Source organism: Antechinus flavipes, chromosome 1 (genome assembly GCF_016432865.1).
Source record: "Antechinus flavipes isolate AdamAnt ecotype Samford, QLD, Australia chromosome 1, AdamAnt_v2, whole genome shotgun sequence".
NCBI classification, from domain to species: domain Eukaryota; kingdom Metazoa; phylum Chordata; class Mammalia; order Dasyuromorphia; family Dasyuridae; genus Antechinus; species Antechinus flavipes.
In genome coordinates, this window is record NC_067398.1 from 552,721,470 (window position 1) to 552,749,321 (window position 27,852).

Here is a 27,852-nt window from a genome sequence, read left to right on the forward strand (position 1 = left end):
GTGACAGAGCAATAGATATTAGAGTCAAATAATAGATTTCAAATTTTGCCATGGACAGTGGTCATTTAACTGTAGAGGAGTCATCTTCTCTGAATCTCAGTTTCTTCATTTGTAAAACAAGGGATTTAAACTGTTTTGGAAAACAATTTGGAACTATGCCCGAAGGGCTATAAAACTGCATACTTTTTGGTCCAGTAGTGTTATTATTGAGTCTATATTCCAAAGAGACCATAAAAAAGGGAAAAGGGCCCAATATACAAAAATATTTATGGCAACTCTTTTTATGGTGGCTAAGAATTAGAAATCAAACAAATGCTCTTCAATGAGGGCTAAGTAAGCATTTAATGAAGAAAAACCCTGTAATTGCAGAAAATTAAAGAAAAAAATAGAATTTTTGCATGACTGGACAAGCCTTTGTAAGGTATTCCTTACCAAATTAGGTTGGGCTAAAAGCTCAAAACACTTGAAATATTTGAGGGAAAAAGAATTGGAACATTGCCCAATTCTCACTTGTTTTCTCCATTCCTCAAATATGAACATATTTCTTTTTTTCTTCCTAGTAGCAAGTTGAAATTTTTACTCCTTATCAATCAAGCCAAGACTAGGACAATTTGTTTACTGAGTTCTATTACCTTGAGCCTGAGATATATACAATTTCCTGTTAAGAGTCTCAAGTACTGACACGCTGGGTAGGCAACATCATTAGATATATGATCAGTTTAATGAATTTGTGTAATCAATCAAGGTGCTGAAGCCTTATAAGAGTGGTAGCCTCCTTCTAGTATATACAAGTTTTCAATGCTAAGCTTTATGTAGCGAGGCTACTTTCGTGTTATCTCTCTGTCTCAGAAAACTATACTAATACTGTATCTCTCATTCAATTAGTGGTTGGTGCTATAAGAACCAGCAAAGCAGTTGTATATATATATATATATTAGAGTCAAAATGACTTGAGTTCAAATTTTACCATGGACACTGGCATTATTGTATCTATATATTCACTCACTTTAGGGAATACTGAGGTTATCCAGTGTACAAACAATGAGTCTGGACTTCTCTTGCAGTATGATGATCTAAGACAATTACTAGATCTAGATATAGCCAGGAGTGTGCTTGAACCAGTTCATGTAGATTGTTAAATGTTCAGTGTGAACATTTGTACCTCAGAAACTTGCAAATTCTACAAATCAGAGCTTCAATTATTGTTTTGTCGATTGTCTAGACTTGTTGTTCATACTTAATTTTCAAAAATGTCTTGACTCACACACGAATTGGATTAAAGTGAGCCGAAGATGTACAAAATAGTCAGCCTGAGACTCTCTCTTCCAGAGTCATAGAAATTCATTGGCAAAGTAAAGGTCAATGACAGGCAATGGCCGAAGAGGCAGTGGATGACTTTGGTATCTTCGATGCTGTAAGAATTATATAGTACTTTTTTAGCCACCTTCATGGCTTTTGGAACAAATAGTTCTCATCTGTCCATTCTGCCAAGAGGCAATCTTCATATGTTTGGGGTAAACATCCCTCTAATTCACCAGTGGGTTTGAAGTATATCAGTTACCTTCACCTGGCTTAACCCATATACAAAGGAAATTTTATTGGGGTACGGTTGCTGTATATGCTATAATTTCTTGGAGCCATAGGTGAAAGTTGAGTACCAGATAGACATCCAAGATAAATAGTCCTCAGCAAAACCTCATACTAGAGGGGCTAATCTTCCCTCCATAAACCCCACTTAAGAAAGTATTAACAATGCAGATTAAATGTGAAAAGTGTTGGGGGACAGAAGTCAGTTGTTAAACATTTACTATAAACCGATCATATTAACTCATGAATGGATGGACTGGTCCTCTTCTTCCTTCCTGTATTTGGTGTAACTTATTTAAGATTAAAAAGTTTGGTCACTGGTTCAGTACAATACTGTTTCTGGGAGTGAGGGGTCCTATTATGGAACCCACAGATCTGAGGATGCTGATTAAGAAAGCATTACAAAAGCATCTTGTGTTAATGGGACACCTGTAACATATGTTTATAACGAGATTTAACTAATAGACTCTTGTCTGAAGCAGAGCAATAATGGATCTTTTTTAAATGTGAGGTAGGAAAGATTGCATAGGCCCATATACTTGATTTAAATTCATAACCAATTCTGCAATATGTTATTAAAGGGATGGTTTGTAAGCAGTTAGAAGTGTTTCTAATGATCACTAAGAGCTATTTGGATCTGTCAAAAATAGGTCATACCAGACTAGCTTTGTTTCCTTTTTTGACAGGGTTGCTAGACATAAAGATGAAGGGAGTATTTGTCTGTCTGTCTGTCTCTCCTTCTTTCTCTCTCTTCTTCTCTCTCCCTCCTTCCTTCCTTCTCTGTCTCTCTGTCTCTCTCTCTCTCTTTCTGTCTCTCCCTCTCTCTCTCTCTCTCTCTCTTTCTTTCCCTCTCTCCCCCCCCCACTTGTGTGTATGTTTGCATGTACCATAAATGGGTCTCAGAAAGACATTTAATAAAGTTTCTTATGAAATGCTTGTGGACAAAATGGCGAGTTGAGGGCCTGATGGTACTGTTACTTTGAAACTGCTTGAATGACTGATTCATTTCAAAATAATTTTTGAATGATTCATTCAAAATAAGTCATTAATGGATTGATATCATTTTAGAGTTGAATGGAATCTAAAAAAAGGAGTGCACAGGGATTCTTAATTGGCCCTTTCTTATTCAACAGTTTTAGCAATCAAATGAGTAGCATAGATGACAAGAAAGCATAGATGACATATGTATTCAGTCTGCTGATAATACAAAGCTGAGAGAGACAGTTAACATGTTGGATGACAGACTGTCCAATCTGACAAGCATTTAGAAGGTGCCTCTGCTATGTGAAAACCACCATTTTAAAGTTCCTGAGGATACAAAGATAGGGAAAAAACAAAACAAAACAAAAAAAAGCTGAACAAACAAACAAAACATTCTCTGAGTTCAAGGAGCTTAAATTCTACTGGAAGATAGGAATATAACACTCAAATATTCAGTTCATCTGCATGACAACTTGAGGAGAGAGAAATGAATGCTATTAACAAAAAGAATCAGAAAAGGCATCCTTTAGCTTCTTGAGGGATGCTTGGAGAGAAATTGAAAGGGGAACCGAAGAAATTAAGAATTACACACTTTTAAATCATCTCTGTGGCAGGTGATATAGTGGGTAGAATGCTGGGGCTCCAGGCAAGAAGACTCATCTTCCTGAGTTCAAATTTGGCCTCAGACACTTACTAGCTATGTAACCCTGAGCAAGTCACTTAACTCAGTTTGCCTCAGTTTCCTCATCTATAAAATGAGCTGGAGAAAGAAATGGCAAATCACGTCAGTATTTCTGCCAGAAAATTCCGGTGAGGTCACAAAGAGTCAGACACAACTGAAAAATAACTGAACAGCAACAGACCATCTCTAAATCATTAACTTGATTGTATATGTGCTAGATGTGAAATCTTTGTAATGTCTATCCAGTCACGTGGCTTAATGCCTATGTGTATTGGAAGTCCTGCCAAGAAGACAATTTAGAAGCAAGAGATTCTGACTTTTCTTATTTGTCAGAGATCTGCCTAATACTTTGGGAACATGATATTAAATTGGATTTGTGATACAGGATTGAATCCTATATCTGTTGCAGAAAAAGCATTTGATAAAATCCAACATCCATTCCTAATAAAAACACTTGAGAGCATAGGAATAAATGGACTTTTCCTTAAAATAGTCAGGAGCATATATTTAAAACCATCAGTAAGCATCATATGCAATGGGGAAAAACTGGAACCTTTCCCAGTAAGATCTGGAGTGAAGCAAGGTTGCCCACTATCACCATTATTATTTAATATCGTATTAGAAACACTAGCCTCGGCAATAAGAGTCGAGAAAGATATTAAAGGAATTAGAGTAGGCAATGAGGAAACCAAACTATCATCTTTGAAGATGATATGATGGTATACCTAGAGAACCCCAGAGATTCTACTAAACAGCTATTGGAAATAATTCATAATTTTAGCAAAGTAGCTGGCTACAAAATAAATCCCCATAAATCCTCAGCATTTTTATACATCACCAACAAAACCCAACAGCAAGAGATACAAAGAGAAATTCCATTCAGAATAACTGTTGATACCATAAAATATTTGGGAATCTATCTACCAAAGGAAAGTCAGGAATTATATGAGCAAAATTATAAAAAAGTCTCCACACAAATAAAGTCAGACTTAAATAATTGGAAAAATATTAAGTGCTCTTGGATCAGCCGAGCAAACATAATAAAGATGACAATACTCCCTAAACTAATCTATTTATTTAGTGCTATACCAATCAGACTTCCAAGAAAATATTTTATTGATCTAGAAAAAATAACAACAAAATTCATATGGAACAATAAAAAGTCGAGAATCTCAAGGGAATTAATGAAAAAAAAATCAAATGAAGGTGGCCTAGCTGTACCTGATCTAAAATTATATTATAAAGCAGCAGTCACCAAAACCATTTGGTATTGGCTAAGAAATAGATTAGTGGATCAGTGGAAAAGGCTAGGTTCACAAGACAGAATAGTCAACTATAGCAATCTAGTGTTTGACAAACCCAAAGCCCCTAACTTCTGGGAAAAGAATTCATTATTTGATAAAAACTGCTGGGATAATTGGAAATTAGTATGGCAGAAATTAGGCATGGACCCACACTTAACACCATATACCAAGATAAGATCAAAATGGGTCTATGACCTAGGCATAAAGAACGAGATTATAAATAAATTAGAGGAACATAGAATAGTTTATCTCTCAGACTTGTGGAGGAGAAAGAAATTTGTGACCAAAGATGAACTAGAGACCATTACTGATCACAAAATAGAAAATTTTGATTATATCAAATTAAAAAGCCTTTGTACAAATAAAACTAATGCAAACAAGATTAGAAGGGAAGCAACAAACTGGGAAAACATTTTCACAGTTAAAGGTTCTGATAAAGGCCTCATTTCCAAAATATATAGAGAACTGACTCAAATTTATAAGAAATCAAGCCATTCTCCAATTGATAAATGGTTAAAGGATATGAACAGACAATTTTCAGAGGATGAAATTGAAACTATTACCACTCATATGAAAGAGTGTTCAAATCATTATTGATCAGAGAAATGTAAATTAAGACAACTCTGAGATACCACTACACACCTGTCAGATTGGCTAAGATGACAGGAAAAAATTATGATGAATGTTGGAGGGGATGCGGGAAAACTGGGACACTAATGCATTGTTGGTGGAGTTGTGAACGAATCCAACCATTCTGGAGAGCAATCTGGAATTATGCCCCCAAAAATTATCAAATTGTGCATACCCTTTGATCCAACAGTGTTTCTATTGGGCTTATATCCCAAAGAAATACTAAAGAAGGGCAAGGGACCTGTATGTGCCAAAATGTTTGTAGCAGCGCTATTTGTAGTGGCTAGAAACTGGAAATTGGATGGATGCCCATCAATTGGAGAATGGCTGGGTAAATTGTGGTATATGAATGTTATGGAATATTATTGTTCTGTAAGAAATGACCAGCAGGATGAATACAGAGAGGACTGGCGAGACTTACATGAACTGATGCTAAGTGAAATGAGCAGAACCAGGAGATCATTATACACTTCGACAACGATATTGTATGAGGACATATTTTGATGGAAGTGGATTTCTTTGACAAAGAGACCTGAGTTTCAATTGATAAATGACGGACAAAAGCAGCTACACCCAAAGAAAGAACACTGGGAAACGAATGTGAACTATCTGCATTTTTGTTTTTCTTCCCGGGTTATTTATACCTGAATCCCATTCTCCCTATGCAACAAGAGAACTGTTCGGTTCTGCAAACATATATTGTATCGAGGATATACTGCAACATATCCAACATATAAAGGACTGCTTGCCATCTAGGGGAGGGGGTGGAGGGAGGGAGGGAAAAAAATCGGAACAGAAACGAGTGTCAATATAAAGTAATTATTAAATAAAAATTAAATTAAAAAAAAGAATCCTATATTTGTGAAAAAAAATTGCCCCTTTTCCCTCCCTGTGTCTGTTGATCAATGGAAAACACTTCTGCATTGACAGGAACTAAATGGTATAGGAGTAAGGAAGCTGATCAGCATCACCCTATGAAAACAGCTATACTGCAGGAATTGAGCTAAGAGGATCTAACAAACTGGCTATATAACCCTGGGCAAGCCTCTAGGAAAGTTGGTAAGTTTATAAATTTCAAGGAAGGTGCCAATATGCACTAGTAAAACTCACCCAGGAGTTCCCTGTATCAATGAAATCACATATCTAGTTCCTATCCTTATGTTGACAGCAGGGTGGATTATTCCATTTACTACTTCCCATTCAAAGAACTGCAAAGTATCAGCTGCAATCAGAACACTTCCAAGAAAAGGAGGGAGCAAGAGTCACCCTGCAACACTTGATTAATTGATCATCAAGGTGCTGATCCATCATCATTTGCACTGTATTACCAAACTTGAAAGAAGCTGAGTACATAACTATAAAATACTGATGATTAAGTATGATATTACAAAGGAAAAGGAGAAATGGAGACTACTAAAAAAATTAGTTGCATTTATTTTGATATTTTTATGATAGATGAAACCAGAAGACAAAAACAAACTGAATCTAAAGAGAAGGCTGACTCAAGGGTTTTCCTTGGAGAGGCAAACAGGAACTGGTAGAGATAGTTTCACTGTGTACCCATTTCCTAGAACACTTGGTCATCTCATTTTTTTTTCTAGGAATCCAGGTGAATGTAGGCAAAAAAGTTTCTGTGAAGTTAATTCCTGCTTATGTGCCAATATCTTTTTGTAAGGAATGAAAAAAGTAGAAAAGATTCTATCAAGAAATTTATCAACTTTTCCAAAGCAAGCCAATTTATACATTTTATTATTGATGGGGATTTTTTCCCTTCAATTCAATAAGCATTTATTATGTACTTACTATATGCAGTGGACTGCACAAGGCAAAATATACTCATGCCAAAAAAAAAAGTAAAAAGCTCCTGTCCTCAAAGAAACCTACATTCTAATCAATATATGCTTTGATAAGTTATTACTTCAATGTTTGTGTAAGTATAAAGAGTAAGATAAAAAAGCATGTTGGAAAAGATGACTCAGGTTACAGAAACAAAAAGAGGCCAAAAGGCTTGTAGATTGCTATAAAACCTCATGTTTAGCTGTCATGAATACTTCCTTCCATAGAAGAGTCAGAAGATAAGCACTGCAAAAAAATGAAATTAGTTGTCTCCCATCAGACAGGAAAAAACTGGTTGCTAATGTAGGAGTCATATCTAAATTGATAGTTGATATGAAATCAGACCGTTAACTATTTAGAACAAAGGTCAAAAGAAGTATCAAAATAAGAGAAAAGCTAAATGTAAGATAAAACTGGCCAATCTGAGCAATTCAAATAGGCTAATGATAATGGAAATCAGGAAATAAAAAGGCAAAAATATTGATCTTGATGATAACCATTTCCAACAAAGTGTTCACAGAGAATCCCAGATTATTTCAGAGTTGAAAAGGATTTCAGACATCATCTTTTCTAAATCTGATTCTAAAAGGAATTCTCTCTTTAACATTACTAAGTGGTTATCCATCTTTTACCTAAATTCCTTTTAGGAAGAAAACTATTGCTTTCCAAGGCAGCCCATATCACTTTGGGAGAGCTAGAATTGTTGGGAAATATTTCCTCACAGGGGCCTAAAGTAGTCCCTTGGGTATTCCTTAAGGCTCTAGTTCAGCCCTCTCAACTAGGCAGAACAAATTTTGAGATCACAAATTTAGAGTTTGCAGGGATCTTATTTAATAGGGTGTGCTAGGTTCCTCTCTAATTCAGTGAGAACTGAATGTGAATGTGAACATTTTTACTGTGGAAATTGGAAAATTCTACAAAATGGGGATTTGTTTATTGTTTTGCTATTGTTTAAATTTAAGAAAGAGATGTTAATAATTCCTTTTAAAGTGTATGGCATGTATATTCATCTCCCTGCCAGAGAGCCAATTGTTAAATATTTACTAGTGTGCCATTGCACAAACTCCTTAATTTTACTAAGTCTAATCCTTCTTCCTTATAACAGTCCTACAAATATTTAAAGACAATTGTCATAATGTCCCCCCATCCCTAATCTAAAATTCCTAGTGCCTTCAATTTTTTTCTCTTGAGATATGTTGTCCTAGTTGCTTTCTTCTAGATACTCTCCAGAATATCAATATCCTTCCTGAAATGTGGCATCCAAAGCTGACTAAAAGTAAGACTTTGAACGTATTTTGATCAGGCTACAAAGAGATTGTTGATATTATTGTTTTTTAATTGTTTTAGTTATGTCTGACTCTTTCTGACCCTATTTGGGGTTTTCTTGGTAACGATACTAGAGTTGTTTCTCATTTCTTTTCTAGATCATTTTACAGATGAAGAAACTACAACAGATAAAGTGACTTGCCCAGGTTCACACAGCTACTAAGTGTCTGAGGCAAATGTGAAGTTGGGAAGATGAGTATTCCTGACTTCAGACCCGGCACTTTATCCATTGTACCAGCTAGCCTCTTTTAATAAATTCTAAAATTTTTATTACTATGCATTATACTACTATTATTAATAGTATCAATATTAATATGGATATGTTTTTAATATCAATAGTATGTAATAGAATAGAATGTAATAGTATGTAATAGAATGTAATAGAATAATATTTTATATGTAATTTATATAACATGTATATAATAATTTATATAATATATAATACCATAGTATATGTTAATATATAATATAATATACTATATATTGTATATAATATATTAACTAATATTAGTAGTAGTGATATTAATTTAATATTGCTAATTCTATAGATCTACATTAGATTTCTTAGTTGCCATTTTACTGTTGAGTCACACCACATTTACAATTCATTAAAGCCACCAAATATTTTTCAGAAGAACTGATGCTTAGCCACAATCTCTGCCATCTTTTACTTTTGAAATTCACTTTTTAACCCAATTATAAAACATTGTTATTGTTTTATAATTGGGACAGCTAGGTAGTATCACTGGTAGAGTGTTGGCTCTGGAGTCAGGTGGTTTTTGGTCAAAATCTAACTAATGCTCTTACTCCAATGAACTCCACCTTCTCTACCACGAAGACTTTCCTGAAATTGTGGGTCCCCTTTTATGTTCCCAAACAGAAGAAAGCAGTCATGATTGCCAGATAACTTTTCTTTCTTGACTTTCAGTCTTTATCTATTTGGAAGTGAATTTTCTTGAAGGCCTTAAAGTATCACTTGTCAATATGTTGGGAGTAGGAGTAGGGGCTGGGGGGAGGGGGGCTAAGATAGAGTAGGATAAAAAACAATCACAAAATGGCATTAGTTTTTAAAAAGCATTGATTAGAGTATTAATAACTACTGACCCAAATGCCTATTGTCTCATCTTTATAAAATCTTTATAAAAACAATTATACAAGTTTGATCAGCAAAAAAAGGATAATCTTGAAGAAAATATGGAAAAGAGATAATTTCATAATTTTTTACAGTAATAGTTTCTAAATATTTTCATTGTTTAATCCTTACCGTAAAAAATGGCTTACTTCAGTGTGTGTGTGTGAGCATTGAAGAGTAAGATTAAAAGCATATTGGAAAAGATGATTCAGGTTACAGAAACAAAAAGAGGCCAAAAGGCTTGTAGATTGCTATAAAATCTCATGTTTAGTTGTCATGAATACTTCCTTCCATAGAAGATATCTTTATCGATTATAGATAGATTGATATAGATATCTGCACAAAGTTCTTTGTTTAGTTTATTTTAATATTCAGTTTCTGTGGCTTATGTCTGAAACAAGAGGGAGGAGGTAGTAATCTTGCAACTAATTCCAGAAGGGAGGGAAAGAAAGAAGAGAATAAGCATTTATATAGTACCTATTACATGTCAGGCACTATATTAAGTGTTTTTACAAATAATACATTTTATCCACAGAACAATCTGAAAAGGTAGATATTATTATCTTCATTTTATAATTGAGAAAACTAAAGCAAACAAAGGTTGAAATACCTTCTCAGGATCACACAGTTAGTAAGTACTTGAAGCTGAATTCAGGTCTTCCAGATTCTTCTGGAAGTGTAGTGGATAATAATACATTTTCTAGTGCTGCATTGTATTAGGGGCAGCTCGCTGGCAAAGTGGATAAAGCTGCAGGCCTTAGATTAAGGAAGATTTGAATTCAAATCCAGTCTCAGACACTTACTAGTCATATGACACAATCCTTTTTATATCTTCATCTGTAAAATGAGCTGGAGAAGAAAACAGCAAACCACTCCAGTATCTTTGTCAAAACAAAACAAAACAAAACAAAAAATCTCAAACAGGGTCACATGGAGTTGGACATATATGGAATATAAGTCTCTTTATTAAGTGAAGTGTAAGACATGTCCCATTTTCCCACTCTCATTTGCTAATAGTGTGCTCCTAAGGTCCCTGCTTAGATTGTTGGGGGGTATATGTACCCCACTGCTTCATAGGATATCTCAACTTTATGATCACAATTAACTTGAAAATAAAAATTATACAAGATCCTGCTGTATTCAATTTTTTTATTAAAAAATAACTTAATCCAATAGAGCAATATGTCATTTCAAAGAGTTTATTCCAACAAGAAACCTTATGTAAATATTATAACAATGCAAAATTCTTTGATATATGCAACCACAGAGATAAGTTTTCAGATTATTGATGTCCATCAAGGTATAAAACAAACAAGGCAATGGTAGGCTTGCCAAAAGACATTTGTCATGGTCATGGAAGTTGACTTGTATACGGTCCAGATGGAAGTGGGATTTTACATAGATGTCAAGGAAATCCAGATGTTGTTCATAGATGACATTATACTGAGTTCATCATGTCTCCAAGTATTACATGGCTTCCTTAATGACATTTGTGATTGTTCGAAGAAGAATGTTCTAACAAAAGAAAACTTTTATAAATAGATGAAAAATACCTATTATCCAAAAATTTAGCATGAAAATAGTCAGACAATTCAATGAATAATATATCATTATATCATTTTGGGTGGGTCATCTGTGGAAGAGCTATGGGAGGAATATAGGAAAGAATGACATAGTATCAGAAGACATTCATTTATTGCATTATATATTGAAGAAAGGAATATTCACATTAGATACTAAATTGAAAGAACTGAAGTATTTAGCTAGAGAAAAGTAGAAATGATAGTATTTGAGGACCCTTTCTTCCAACTCTGAGATTTTTTTTTTAAAGATCAGGTCTCACTATCTCATGTAGGCTTACCAATCATGAGCCTGGTCTCACTACTAACAAGTATAAAAGCTTTAACCTATTCTTTGCAGTCTAGAGGACTCCCAGGGATTCATCATATTAGTTCCAGACAGTTTCTTTACCCAATAACCTTGAGTCTTAACCTCCTAAACTTAAGGGATCCACCAGCCTCAGCCTTCCCTAGTAGCAGGAATTACAAGTCTATGCCACTATATTCAACCCAGCTCTGAGATTGTGATTCTGTGAGATTCTGTGAGATATGACTTATTTTATAATAGATAGAAAGATCAACTGATGCCAATTGATCATGACATTGCCTAATATCAAGAGCTGGAAAATATTTTCCTTGACACACTTATATTAAACTTCCACAAATGTAGGCTTATAAATAGTCCTCTTAAAATGTAAAAGAATTCCTAGGTACAATCATGTGGGATAGCTCAAAGCTTGAACAGTGTTGTAGCAAGAATTTGAGGCACCTTAATAAGAATATAAATAAGTTTTCCATTACCCTTATACAAACCAATCTCTAGCTTTTCTGAAATGAAAGAATTACAGTGGAAGTATTTTATAGAACAAATTTTCCAACCCTTTCATTTTAAGATGTTAAAGCAAGTGTTTATAGTCAGTACCTTTTTTGGCTCAAAATTGAATGCCTTTTGTATCATGGCATACTACCTTGATGTACCTATGAAGATATGTCAGTTGTAAATATACAGGGCATCCCAAAATTCTTAGTGAGGCTTTAAGCCTCAAGTATAATTTTATGACTATTTTGTTACATATATGAGTTGAGAAGGGCTCATCCACACAAAAGGTACAAGGTAACTTTGTTGCTTCTGTTCCAGAGAATCAGTAGGATATTGGTTTTACCAGTTCTGCTATCCAACTATATAATTTTACTTTGATTGCCCATGTGTAGTTTCCATTAAGTGTAGTAATGTTAGATAATTTACAGAGGGGAAAAAATTACAGATTGCATGCTTTAGTCTACCTCATATAGTGCTAAAAAATACCTATTATCTCTGAGACTGAAAGCTCTATCTATATGCTGAAAAATTGTGGACAAAGTCTATAGCAGAATCAGACATGACTAAATCATTTATTCAATTATCTCCTAGAGTTTGTGAAGATTGTCTCATAAATGTCAATGACTGGTAGTTCTGAATTTCTTGCTCCTCTATCCTTCTAGGAAGTATATTAAAGTAAGAAACTTGGTACTGAAATCTGTCTGCTGTGGTCTTGCAACCTCTGACACAGATATGCCCAATAAAATAGATGTTGGCAAGAATATGGGTGTCATTGAGTTTTGACAGAGAGAGAGAGAGAAAGAGAGAGAGGAAGGGAGAGAGAAGGGAGGAGGAGAAGAAGAAGAGGAGGAGGAGAAAGCAGAAGCAGAAGAAGCAGAAGGAGGAGGAGAAGGAAGGAGGAGAAGAAGAAGGAAGGAAGAGGAGAAGAAGAAAGGAGGAGGAAGAAGGAAGGAAGAGGAGAAGAAGAAAGGAGGAGGAAGAAGAGGAAGAGGAAGAGGAGGAGGAGGAAGAGAAGGAGGAGCAGGAGGAGGAAGAAAAGGAAGAGAAGGAGGAGGATGAGGATGAGGAGGGTGAGGAGAAGGAGAAGGAGAAAAGAGGAAGAGGAGGAGAAAGAGGAGGAGGAGGGGAAGGAAGAGGAGGAGGAGGAAAAAGAAGAGAAGAGAGAAGAAAGAAAGAGAAAGAGGAGGAGAAGAAAACAAGAGAGAGCATAAATGAAATGTGAAATGAATAACTGGCATAATGGATATAGTATAGGTTTTAGAGTCAGAAAGTTCAAATACATTCTCAAACACTAGCTATGTGATCTTGAACAAGTTACTTAACCTCTATCTGATTTAATCACCTCCAATGCAAAATAAAAATAACAATACCAACTTCATAAAGTTATCGTCAGGATCAGTTAAGGTAATATTTGTAAAGCATTCAGCCCAATGCTTGGCAAAGAGTAAGTGCTTAATAAATATCTGTTTTCTCCTATCCCTCTTATATAATATTTATTCAACCATGTGCCACTCACTGAGCTTATCTGGAAACACAAATGCAAGCAGAAAGAAAAAAATAATAATCCCTGCCCTCAAGGAGGTTACATTCAAATGGGGAAATACCCCAGAAACAGAACTGAAAGGGATATTGGGATGGGTGGGAAGTGGGGAGCTACCAACTTAGAAGACAAAATAGTTCTAAGCTACCAGTTTAGAAGACAAGAGATCATTCTGGAGAGTCATGAACTAGGCAGGTTTTAAAATGAGTATCACTAGCATTAGTACTTTTTCAACTGGAAGTTTTGACAATAAGCTCACCAACTGGAAGGAGAGGCTGTATATGCAGAGACATTTCTAGCATAGTTTAGCTCACACATCCTTCCCAACAACATATATGATATGATAAATTGAGAGATGCTCTGGAATAGATCCCTTTGGCTACACTGTTCTTCCTTGAAGAGGTCTCATCTGATTCTCTTAATCTCCCTCTCTCCAAAACAAATGATTCTTCAAAGGATAATGGGTCATTCTATAGCATATACCAGTCTAGATGTTCTGAGTCTCTTTTACCTGTTGCCAACTTACAGCTCAGTGAAATAGTGACTTACTTTCCTTAGAAAAGTAACTACTGTCTTCTTGTTCCAACTTCTGCCTTCCTCATGGCAGCAAACAACAGATAAGAATGAATTTGTTAAGTCATTTTCAGTCATGTCTGACTCTTTGTGGACCCATTTTCTTGGCAAAGTTATTGGATTGGTTTGCTATTTCCTTCTCCACTTTATTTTGCACATGAGAAAACTGAGACAAACAGGGTTAAGTGACTTGCCCAGGATCACACTGCTAATAAATAAGTGTCTGAAGCCAGATTTGAACTCAGGAAGATGAGTGTTTCTGACAACAGGTCCAACTCTCTATCCATTGTGCCACCTACCTGTCCCCAAACATCTGTGACTCCATTTAGGGTTTTCTTGGTAAAGATACTGGATGTGGCTTGCTACTTCATCTCCAGCTCATTTTATAGAAGAGCAGCTAAGATAGTCAGCTTTAAGTGACTTGTTCAGGGTTACAAACTGGTAATGTCTGAGGTCTAATTTGAACTCAGGAAGATGAGTTTCTGGTTCCTAGCCCTTTGTTCTATCCATTGGACCATTCAGATGCTCTAAGACTGAATTGAATTTCCCCAATAATTTTGATATGTATAATTTTACCACATTCCTGTAGCCCCTAGCTAAGTGAATTACTGACTTAAAGATATGCCATATATTATTTGAGGCAATAATTAAAAGCTCTCTCTTGAGCAATCCTTTTGGAAAGTACTGTGTTTGTTTATATTAATGAATATAGGAAGGTTTTATTGGCATATAGTAAGCACTTAAGAATGAGTTTCTTACAACTCTAGAGCTCTAGAATGTATGCCTCGAATAGGAATTAAACAAACTATGCCCACTCAGTGAAAACTACACCCACTATGCAGCTGTTCTCAGTAGATCCAAGTCTTGGATACACAAAAGCCATGAGAGATGGGGAGACATGTAGCAAAGAAGGAATATTCACCTTGGTATCGCAACTGAATTAAGTTTTTGGTTATTGAATTCATTAGACACAATTAGCCTTAGTTTGTAAGAATCAACACCAGAGAACATCTGACACTGGTGATATAATCAAGACCACAGCTTCTAGATTCATGTCATTTGGATTTTAAGTACACCTTTTACACTCACTATCTGTGGATTCTTGGTCAAATCACTTCAGTTTCTTTGTCCTAAGTGTCTCTATTTGAAAAAGACAGATTAGATCATCTGTGAGGACTTTCCAGCTTTAGATCTAGGATGCTGATAAAGCTACTTGCTCTGGCCTAACTGGGACAGACATGTCACTAAAGAGCAAGAACTTGGGTTCCATTTTCCAGTTGTTATAATTATTCAGAATTGTAAACCTGGAATGCTTTCAGTCTGGAAACAATGTCTTCAATTTGCCTGTAAAATGAATTTGAATAGCTCTCTCAGTCTGTCCATTTAGGAGAGGTACTAGGGAAATATGTTCTGTTCTTGTGTTCACAAACTCACACCTTGGAAGTACCCTTTGCTCTAGGGTCTCCTCTTTGTGATAGGAGACTGGTTCCACAACCTCCATATAAAGATGACCCCTATTGCTAGTCATTTCTTCATTTCCTATAATGCCACATTCCTTTGGCTTTCATTACACTTTTGCACTGAACGCCTTTTCCCCCAGCTCCTTATTTCAGTTTTCTTTTACATATTTTCTGCCCAATTAGAATTTAAATTCCTTAAGGATAGAGATTTTGTTTCTTTTTTCTTTGTATTTGTTTGTACCACAGTAGTAACCATATAATTTTGTTGACTTGAGTTTATTGACTGACTGTATATTTCTAGGAAAGTAGGGATACTTTATGTTTTTTTTTTCAGTGTGTATTTTTCTATGGTTAGTGAGAAGAAATAGGAAATTGCCTTGAGTTTGTCAAATCTCTACAAATGGCATCCATCAATGAGAACGGAACTCTAATTAGTTATTCCTTGAAATTATGGCTACAAAGCTTCTCCTGTACCAATGAATACTCCCTGCAAAAGATGACAATGCCTTCATATATGTCATGGTGAAGTTGAGATTTTTTTTTTACAATGGAAGAAAGCTTATATGCTTGTTTTATAGCATAATTGAGGAAAATAATTTCCCAATATTCTTCATGAAGTATATTAGCTTCTGGTGGGAGTAAAGAAGTAAATGTACAACATAATTGTTGGATTCCATCAACTACATTTTAGAATTATGAAAGCAGAGACATAAACAAATCAGCATATTTGTGGAGATAATCCTTTGACCTATAGCAGCAGTCTTAGTTTATGGAGCCACTTGCTGAATTTTATTTTTGTTTTTGCTTCTTTTCTCTGCTCATTTGCCTTTAATGCTAACTTTGGGAAAATTCATCCTAATCACTGGCTGCTAGAAGTGGTTACCAGAAAAGGAGATCAAGCATTACTTTACTTTTAGTCATCCAAAAATACCAATAATTAAAAACCCTTGAAAGTATTATCCAAGAATGTCTTTCTATTCGTTGATTATATTCTGCAAGCATATACTCAAGAAGACATAAAAAGGGATTGTGGAGCATTTGTCAGATATCCTGGCACTATAGACTCATGATGAGTTAGAAAATGGTCAAGGTCCTATATAAGAGGGCTACAGAATTTATTTTCAAATAAACTCCATGGTTTATATGGCAACACATACTATCTATCAATACTAAACTATCTATGAGCTCTATTATTGTGACAGAAAATTATCTTACAATATGCCGACTGTGAAAACAAAAGTAAATCAAGAAAATCAACATGCCTTTTGGAAACTTGTGGAATGAATTCTATATCATTGTAGGATCCAGAAGTAAATATAACATGGAAGATTAGAGAAGGGTGATTCAAGGAAGATCAATTGCATAAGGACCAGCTGAAACACAGTTTCTGATAAAGTAGGAGAATCATTATTGTAGTGGTAGACAGATTACTATAAAAAATCATCATCACACAGTTTATATATAGTAGTATGCGACATGAAAATGGAAAGTTACAATCTTTGTAAATTGAATTATCATCATTGTTAAACATGTTAACCATAAATATAAAGTACTCAAAATCACATCTTATGGAAGTAGCTAACAATCAGTGAAAGTCAGGCAGCCCAGGAGTCATGTCTAAAAAATTAGTTAAAGTGAAAGATGCAGGCAAACAAGTTGCAAAGTTTAGAATGAACTCAGTTTGGGAAGAGCAGGTACCGCAAATCCAAGAAGATAGGGTTCATAAGAGGGTAGACTTGAAAACTAAGAGACAAAAGGTTGGGGATGTAGGTAAAGGGTTTGGGGGATATAGGACCTCAAGTAAGATGTCTCAGCAATGGCAATAGGATAAGAGCATCAATAATTGAAATGGATTAGTATTCAAAAACAGAATTGTTCTTATACTGCAAATAGACAAAGGAACTTCTTTTAAAGAAAAATCAAACCCCAAAATTATATACTTAATTGTTATCTTTATTTCATGGTCCAGTTCTTCCACCTTTTTTTTGCTGATCCCAAGGATTCTAAATTCAAAAAAATAGCATCCAGTCTGGGAGACTGACTCTCAAGAGTTAGTTTTTCTCTTTGACCCTTTGTCCCCACCTGGAGGTAAGCCACAAAAATTTTTACAATCAAACTCTATCTTAGTTTGTATCTAGGCTGTCCCAAATGTGGGAGAGAGTCCCTAACTACCAAACAGACACAGTGTTTTATGGGTTTGGGTTATGGCATATCTTTTATCCTACTCCAATAAAAGATCATAAGGTACTAAGGATTCATAGGAACCCATGACCAAATACAGAAATACAAAACACTCCAACTGTCAAATGCTTCATTACGAGTTGCCATTATGGCTTCTGAGGAGAAAAGAGTGAAAAATCCTAACCCATCATCCTCTATCACAAAAGTGAACTTTTGAAGAAGATCCAGAGTAAAAAGCAAGAAAACATGCTTGCTATGGACCAAGAAGAGATGTTAATCCACAATCACCCTTTCATTAGAGTTCCCTCTGACTTATCAGAGACCTCCAAACATGTTCTATTCTAATAGGTCTTTTTAAAAATTTTTTTTATTTATTTTATTTTATTTTTTTAAATTTTTATTTAATAATTACTTTATATTGACACTCATTTCTGTTCCAATTTTTTTTCCCTCCCTCCCTCCACCCCCTCCCCTAGATGGCAAGCAGTCCTTTATATGTTGGATATGTTGCAGTATATACTAGATACAATATATGTTTGCAGAACCGAACAGTTCTCTTGTTGCATAGGGAGAATTGGATTCAGAAGGTATAAATAACCCGGGAAGAAAAACAAAAATGCAGATAGTTCACATTCGTTTCCCAGTGTTCTTTCTTTGGGTGTAGCTGCTTTTGTCCGTCATTTATCAATTGAAACTCAGGTCTCTTTGTCAAAGAAATCCACTTCCATCAAAATATGTCCTCATACAATATCGTTGTCGAAGTGTATAATGATCTCCTGGTTCTGCTCATTTCACTTAGCATCAGTTCATGTAAGTCTCGCCAGTCCTCTCTGTATTCATCCTGCTGGTCATTTCTTACAGAACAATAATATTCCATAACATTCATATACCACAATTTACCCAGCCATTCTCCAATTGATGGGCATCCATTCATTTTCCAGTTTCTAGCCACTACAAACAGCGCTGCTACAAACATTTTGGCACATACAGGTCCCTTTCCCTTCTTTAGTATTTCTTTGGGATATAAGCCCAATAGAAACACTGCTGGATCAAAGGGTATGCACAATTTGATAATTTTTTGGGCATAATTCCAGATTGCTCTCCAGAATGGTTGGATTCGTTCACAACTCCACCAACAATGCAATAGTGTCCCAGTTTTCCCGCATCCCCTCCAACATTCATCATTATTTTTTCCTGTCATCTTAGCCAATGTCACAGGTGTGTAGTGGTATCTCAGAGTTGTCTTAATTTGCATTTCTCTGATCAATAATGATTTGGAACACTCTTTCACATGAGTGGTAATAGTTTCAATTTCATCCTCTGAAAATTGTCTGTTCATATCCTTTGACCATTTATCAATTGGAGAATGGCTTGATTTCTTATAAATTTGAGTCAGTTCTCTATATATTTTGGAAATGAGGCCTTTATCAGAACCTTTAACTGTGAAAATGTTTTCCCAGTTTGTTGCTTCCCTTCTAATCTTGTTTGCATTAGTTTTATTTGTACAAAGGCTTTTTAATTTGATGTAATCGAAATTTTCTATTTTGTGGTCAGTAATGGTCTCTAGTTCATCTTTGGTCACAAATTTCTTTCTCCTCCACAAGTCTGAGAGATAAACTATTCTATGTTCCTCTAATTTATTTATAATCTCGTTATTTATGCCTAGGTCATAGACCCATTTTGATCTTATCTTGGTATATGGTGCATTCTAATAGGTCTTAACAGGTTGATTGGACAGCTCCTCAAGTTGATCAGAATCTTCCCTGATTCATTTTCTTTCCTTATATTCTACTACCTTCAAAAATTTAACTGATGTAGAGCAGTTGCCACAATGAAGAGGCCAAAAGAAGCCAGAAAAGGGCTTAGCTGGCATACACTTTCATCACCTTGTCAAGTAGAGAAGGATAGAAGCCAAGGATAATATTAGTTTATAAAATAAATTCACTTGAAAACATTATAGAGGACAGCAAAAAATTATGAGCAGTTATCACCTCATAAAACAGGAAAAAATAAAGGAATAAAAATACTATCTACAGAAAGCTGGGAATGAGGCCCAACTGAATCGTATCATTGCAAAAGCATTCATAGCTGAAACTGGCAGGAGGACAATAATTAGAAATAAAATTGACCAGATTTTCCAATGTTTCTATAGTGATCTATTTTTATCTTCAGTGACAGAGGAACCACCACATTTGGAATCTAATTTCTCAGTTCTCCATATGCCAATCTAAAAAGTAGAAAAGACAGTGAGAAAGATGAGTTAGAAATGACTAGATGGACCAGACTAAATACACACTGAAAATGTGCATGCTTGAGGCAATACAATCTTCAAAACATTATGATATGATTTTACAAGATAATTTTGGAAGAGGAAGAAATCAAAAGAATGGCAGAGTAAGAATCACTGACTAAATTAATACCCAAAAAAGGAATGTAGATAATTTCAGTAAGTATGAATCCATTTGCCTACTTTATTAATTTTATCAAATCCTTATGAGGAGGTTTACATGAACTGAGGGTAACTGAAGCACACAGAGACTTTTGTAAGTGAAATTCTAAAGCTGACCACGTTTTTATAGTCATATAAAGGTGAGATGTACAGGATCTTTCTGTGTTGTTTATGATTACAAAAATCATAATAAAATAAAATACAGAATTCAAGGATCTCTTCCAATAGAGCTTCATTTGAATCTTAAAAGCATATCACGTTTCTTGATAAATGTGACCACTTCACCAAGTTTGTTTAATGCTCTTATTATTAACATTGCTTTATGTAATAAAGAAGTAATACTCTGTAAAGCTGTTTACCACCATTAAAGAGGATTTCTTGCACAAGGTTCAAATGGAAGTGATACTCTGAAAATTTTATATGCTCCTGTTTGTGGATTTTATGTTCTGATCATATCAATATCCCAGAACATTGCATGGACCCCTTAATGAAATCCATGATAATTTAGAAGAGATCAGTCTAGTGACCCACATATAAGAAGCTAAGTAGATAAAACTTATCTGTTATATAGACTATGATTTGCAATTTGATCACTTTATTGTTTTAGTATATTCTGCTATACTAGATAGACATCTATTTCTTTTTATAGAAATGAAACTCCTTGAGAATAAAGGCCTTGAATTTTTTGTGTGTAGTTATTTTCCCAACAGCTAACACTTTTCCTGGTACATAGTAGGTATTTGATAAATTATTGTTGATTAGTTGACAGTCATTACAGATGAAAAATGAGCTAGACTCAAAATTGAATAGGTTGGGAGAGTGTGGTTTGGATTGCATTTGAGATGTTGTCCAATATTTTAAACAATTTCAAGCTGCTTTCTTGGGCATAAAAACTCCATCTTTTTTCCTTGCTGCTTTGCTTTAATAACATAAATAGTGTCCTAGAAATGTACTTCATGCTGTGAATATTGAAACAATCTGAAAAACCAAAGATGTAGATAGTCCAAGGGATATGAAAAGATGTATGATGGACACAAGTAGATAAACATATTACAAATCTAGTGTAGGCTAGACTTATATGCTATGGCATATTATCAGAATTGACCTCTCTACTACAAAGAGCATAAGGGATATTACTATGGAAAGGTGTAACTGGAAGTGGAAGTAGGACAAGTATGTGACAAGGCTAAGGGATGAAGTGCCTACTTTTTTTACTATTAGCTTTAAAATGTAAAAATACTTAGAAGAAACCAATTAGATGGTACATTGGATAAAGCACTGGATCTGGAGTCAGGAAGATCTGAGTTCAAATACAGCCTTAAATCTTCAGATCTGGGACAAGTCACTTAAACTGACTGTTTCAGTTTTCCCCATCTGTAAAATGGAGATGATAATAGCATCTATTTCCCATGGTTGTTGTAGAAATCAAATGAGATAATATGTGTAAAAATACTTGGAAAACCTAGAAGTGCTATATTAATATTAGCTATTTTATTTTTTTAAAAAAGGCTCTAGCAAACTTAGCACATCTGCTATGGATTCCATGGATAAAAATGACTCAGGGTAAGATGGAATGGTTGATTTGTGATGGAGGAAATATACATAGAGGAGATAGATTTGTTTTTTTTTAATTTAAATTTTATTTTATTTAATAATAACTTTGTATTGACAGAATCCATGCCAGGGTAATTTTTTACAACATTATCCCTTGCACTTGCTTATGTTTCGTTTCTTTCCCCTCCCTCCCTCCACCCCCCCCAAGATGGCAAGCAGTCCTATATATGTTAAATATGTTGCAGTAGATCCTAGATACAATACATATTTGCAGAACCGAACAGTTCTCCTGTTGCACAGGGAGAATTGGATTCAGAAGGTAAAAAATAACTCGGCAAGAAAATCAACAATGCAAATAGTTCACATTCATTTCCCAGTGTTCCTTCTCTGGGTGTAGCTGCTTATGTCCGTCATTTATCAATTGAAACTCAGTTAGGTCTCTTTGTCATAGAAATTCACTTCCATCAGAATACATCCTCATACAATATCGTTGTCGAAGTGTATAATGATCTCCTGGTTCTGCTCATCTCACTTAGCATCAGTCCATGTAGGTCTCTCCAAGCCTCTCTGTATTCATCCTGCTGGTCATTCCTTACAGAGCAATAATATTCCATAACATTCATATACCACAATTTACCCAGCCATTCTCCAATTGATGGGCATCCATTCATTTTCCAGTTTCTAGCCACTACAAACAGGGTTGCTACAAACATTTTGGCACATACAGGTCCCTTTCCCTTCTTTAGTATTTCTTTGGGATATAAGCCCAATAGAAACACTGCTGGATCAAAGGGTATGCACAGTTTGATAACTTTTTGGGCATAATTCCAGATTGCTCTCCAGAATGGTTGGATTCGTTCACAACTCCACCAACAATGCATCAGTGTCCCCGTTTTCCCGCATCCCCTCCAACATTCATCATTATTTTTTCCTGTCATCTTAACCAATCTGACAGGTGTGTAGTGATATCTCAGAGTTGTCTTAATTTGCATTTCTCTGATCAATAGTGATTTGGAACACTCTTTCATGTGAGTGGTAATAGGTTCAATTTCATCATCTGAAAATTGTCTGTTCATATCCTTTGACCATTTATCAATTGAAGAAAGGCTTGATTTTTTATAAATTTGAGTCGGTTCTCTATATATTTTGGAAATGAGGCCTTTATCAGAACCTTTAATTGTAAAGATGTTTTCCCAGTTTATTGCTTCCCTACTAATCTTGTTTGCATTCGTTCTGTTTGTACAAAGGCTTTTTAATTTGATATAATCAAAATTTTCAATTTTGTGATCAGTAATGGTCTCTAGTTCATCTTTGGTCACAAATTTCTTTCAAGGAGATAGATTTGTTGAAGAATTGAAATCAACTTAATAATGATCAACAAAAATTTTATTCTAAAATGTAAAATAAAGAGTGGAATGCTACATAAAACCCAAAGGTGATATATGGTTGGTTGAGAGATAGACAGACAGACAGGCAGACAGAAAGGCAAAGACAAAGATAGAGACACAGAGACAGAGAGAGAGAAAAAGGATATGATCAAGAGTAGCTTAAGAAGATTCCTTTGATTGCTAATTTACATCTTATTTTTGAAGAACTATGTTAAATTCTTTTAACCAAGGCTAGCTTTTTCATAATATGTGAACTTACCTGCTCCTATGTAATCCTGCTTCCATTAGGACCACATTGAGAGTAACTGATTGACAGATATTTCACATACTTGAGCTATACGTTGGATTTGATGAAGGGACTCGGGAGAGTTTGCAGTGTCATACTAAAAAGCTAAGCTCTTTATTGTTGAGTAACATGTATTCCCCAGAAGAACTCAGCACATGCTCCATGGAAAAGTCTCTCCAGGCTTATCCTAATGCACGCTCTATGCTCTATAGGGTTTATTCCAATCTAACCTCTGCTACATATTGTTAGCCTAAATGCTTGCATAAGAGATAAAAGTGTTTCTTTCTTTCTTTCTTTCTTTCTCTTTCCTTTCCTTTTTTTTCTCTTTCTTTTCTCCCTTTGTCCCTCCCTCTTTCCTTCTTTCCCTGCTTCCTTCCTCCCTTTCTTTCTCTCTCCCTCCCTGCCCTCCCCCATCTCTCTATCTTTCTCTCTTTCTCTTGCTCTCTTTTTTCTTTTCATGGAGAACTAGACAGAAACCAGATTCCTATATTGCTAAAGGAAACTTTGGGTGAGCACAAGCCAACATGGAGGTCTGTGAAAACAATGCAGAACATAAAAATAACAAATATAAACAACAACAAAAATTGTCTCTGTCCCCTTGGGAATCTCTGTGAAGTTACCTTTTACATCTTCATTTCTCTGCAATATGCTGTGATCATCATATATTCTTCACTGGTTCTGTTAATCCCATTTTGCATGGTTTCATCTAAGCATCAAATATTCTTCAGAGTAGCAACACTACTCACAATGCCATCTTCTACAACAGAGAATGACAGTGACCGATGGTGTAATAAAAATGTTATGCCCTGCTAAGGTGCTTTCTGTACATTTGTTCAATTTATTTGCAACATTCACTTTGAAGAATTATTGAAGGAAGTATATTCCCTCTTTTTTCAAGTAAACAATATATGGATCTTCCAATAATTCCAGAGCTAGAAACAGACTCACCATGTACTCATTAGGGCCTGTTCTATTCTCCTATCTTCAGCATAATAGACTCTGGAAAATTGCCAGTGGGATTCTCTCTGAATTTCAAGTAGTCTTTTGACCCTTAAAACTGTTTGAAAGGATACTATTAAAGAGAGTCAGAGTGCCAATAAAATAAAAGAGCCCATATATTTTTAAAGGAATTTTCCTGGGGCTGAACCCCATTGCGATAGATTTTCCTGGGTGCTGAAAGCATTTTGTTGTATTGAATTCATTTGAAATAAGTGGACCACTGGCAGGAAGACCAGAAACCTTTCTATTATTATGGCATTGATTGCAAAGGGAGTTGACCTGTATGAACATCAAAGATTAAAAAATAAAAAAAATAAACTGAAAAGATGGTATTTGTGCTGCCATTTACTGTAGAAAACTGGCTTTCATTGTACACTTTGCTCCACTGGGACCCTCACTTTGGCTTCCAGTCAGCTTGTCTTCCTAGTTTCTCCAGTGCTGACTCCGTGCTACAATGTTTGGGTTGCAAATATTGCAAGGGAATGCTCAAACACAAACAAAATGTCTCACCGATTAAATGTCAAAGTGCGGTCTGTTTCCTGAAATGTCCAGAGAGGAGCCAGGGTCCTGGGCTCTCTGCCCAGCTCTTCAACTGACTTTCAATATGACCTTGGCTAAGTTATTTAACTATTTCTCATCCACTTCTGTGATAATTTCTTTCTTTTTTTTTTTTTTTTTTTGCTATTTTTTCAATTCTTGGTAAATAGTAATTCATTCTCTCCCCTCTAATTACTTGTAAAGATAATTTTCAAAATTCATTTTTATAAGATTTAGAGTTTCAATTTTTTCCCTCCCTCCATCCCTCCTATCCCTCTTAGCCCAAGATGGCAAGCAATCTGATATAGACTTTACATATGCAATCATGGAAACATATTTCCACATTAGTCATGTTGTAAAAGAAGAAACAAAACAAAGAGAAAAAAACATGAGAAAGAAAAAATAAACAAGTGAAAATAGTATGCTTCAATCTGCTTTCAGAATCTGAAATCAGTTTTTTCTCTGGATAAGGACAGCATTTACCATCATGAACCTTATGGAATTGTCTTGGATCACTGTATTGCTGAGAAGAACTAAGTCAATCATAGTTGATCATCACTCTATAATACTTTCAATGTGATCTTGTCTAAGTTAGTTAACTGTTTCCCACCCAGTTCTGTGACATTTGGTAGAATTATTGCCAAATCCTTGGTATGTTGGCCATTTGCACTTCCCTTTATCAATATTTACCTGGCAGAAAGTATTGGATTTTTCCCATCTCCCATCATTGTGTTTATTTAAATGTATAATTGTTTCTATGAATATGTATTTAACCAGATTTAGGAAGCATGATTTAGGAGAATAATCAAGACTGATTTCCCCAGTATAGGTAAAAGAATTCTTTATTATTATAAAATTGTGTCCAATTTTCCTTGACTGATTTTCTTGGCAAAGATACAGGAATGTCATTTCTTTCTCCAGTTCATTTTGCACATGAGGAAACTGAGGCAAATAGTATTGTGTGACTTGACCAGGGTCACACAGATAGTAAGTGTTTGAGGCTAGATTTCAACTCATAAAGATGAGACTTCTTGACTCCAAGTCCAGCATTTTAACTACTGTACCTAGCTGCTCCCAAAAGAACTCTAGTTACTAATAATGAGAAGGAGCTTCAAGAAGACTGGAAGGAATGAGGAAAATGTACACATATGTATTTATATATATGTATACCCATGTATGTATGTGTGTGTGTATGTGTGTGTGTGTGTGTGTGTGTGTGTGTGTGTGTGTATTCTCACCTCTGGTAGTAGCACATATGTTTTATAGATATACACATATAAATATGTGTATATACAGGTACCATATATACATACAAATATATACACAAATACACATATAATACAACTTCTACTTAAGATCCTTCAAAGTTCGACCTTAGTTTATTTATTACACATTACTTCCCTTTATACACTCTACATTTCAAACAAGCTAGCATGTCTGCCTTCGCACAGGCTATATTTTAATCTTAAAAGGCAGCCCTCCTTTATTTCTGCTTTTTAAAATCCCCAGCTCCTTTCAAGTGGCATCTTCAAGATGAGGTCTTCCATAATACTCCCATTTGCTATGACCCACACGAAATTATTTTTATGTATTTCATATTTATTTATAAGTATACATATATATTTATTTATTTGTATGTATGTATGCATGCTATTTTTCTATTGAGGTGGCCGAATAGGTAGATTGTTAGATTTGGATTTAGGAAGAACTAAAAATCTGGCCTTGGATACTAAGTGCTGTGACCTTAGACAAGTCATTTAACTTCTATATGACTCAGTTTCTTCATCTGTAAAATGGAGAATAATAATAGCATCTACCTCTTCTAAGGATCAAATGAGAAAATATTTGTGAAGCACTTTGCAAATCTTCAAGTGTATAAAAATATAAAATACAATTTCATATAAGGCAGAGATTGATTCAGTTTTATCTTTGTGTCAGAGCTTGACACAGTGCCTGGCACATGGCAAACACTTAACATGTTTATTGAATGAAAAGAAGATTGTGAAGACTGATTACCTTAGTTTTAGATAGAAAGAGGAAAAGTATAGATTTACTAGATCCAAAGAGTAGGAGAGGGGTAGCTAAAACAAGAAAATACTACAAGGTTGTTAGGTCTTTATGCCAAAAAGGTCCCAAAATAGGGGAAAAGGACTCATTTGTTCAAAAATATTTTTAGCAACTCTTTTGTGGTGGCTAACAATTGGAAATCAAAGGGATGTCCATCAATTAGAGAATCGCTAAACAAGTTGTGATATATGATTGTAATGAAATATTATTGTGCTATTAGAGATGACAAACAGAATGATTTCAGAAAAACCTGCAATTATTTACATGAACTGGTGAATAGAACCAGAAGAATGTTGTACACATTTGTATACAACAAGCAATTTTATTCAATGAAGAATTGTGAATGGCTTAGTTATTCTCCGCAATACAATGATCATAGACAAACCCAAAGTACTAATGATGAAGCATGCTATCTGCCTCCAGAGAAAGAATTGATATTGTTTAAATACAAAATGAATCATACTATATTTCATTTTCTTTCATTTTTCTCTTATTTGAGTGTTCTTATACAAAATGACTAATATGGAAATGTTTTACATAATTACACATTTATAATCTATATCTGATTGCTTACCATCTTAGGGAGAGAAGAAAGGAGAGAAAGGGATAGGATCTGGAACGAAAAGCTTTAAAAATCCTTTTTAGAAAGAAAGAAAAAAGAAAGAAACCTCTATGAGGACTATTGCTTCTATTCTCATGATTAGCCAATATCTAAACTATCCCCATTTTATCCTCACTGATTCTAATAAAAATGTTACTGTTATCCCTCAGAAGACCCAGATGAGTTGTTATTGTTGTGAAGACTTGCTGTATGGAGTAGTTAAATTAGGAGATGCTGGGCTTTTGTGATCATAGAGGAAAGTCTCAAGTTCTCAGGCAATGGCAATAAAAGAAAGGACACTCAAAATATCAAATCAATGAGGTACTCATCCACTGGAGAATAGCTAAATAAATTTTATTG

General features: G+C 34.9%; 1 pseudogene; it reads left to right on the forward strand.

Moving 5' to 3' along the window:
- Nucleotides 1-1,372: 1,372 nt before the first annotated feature.
- LOC127547238 (BRCA1-A complex subunit Abraxas 1-like) overlaps nucleotides 1,373-27,852 on the forward strand; it is a 99,648-nt pseudogene continuing 73,168 nt past the window's right edge.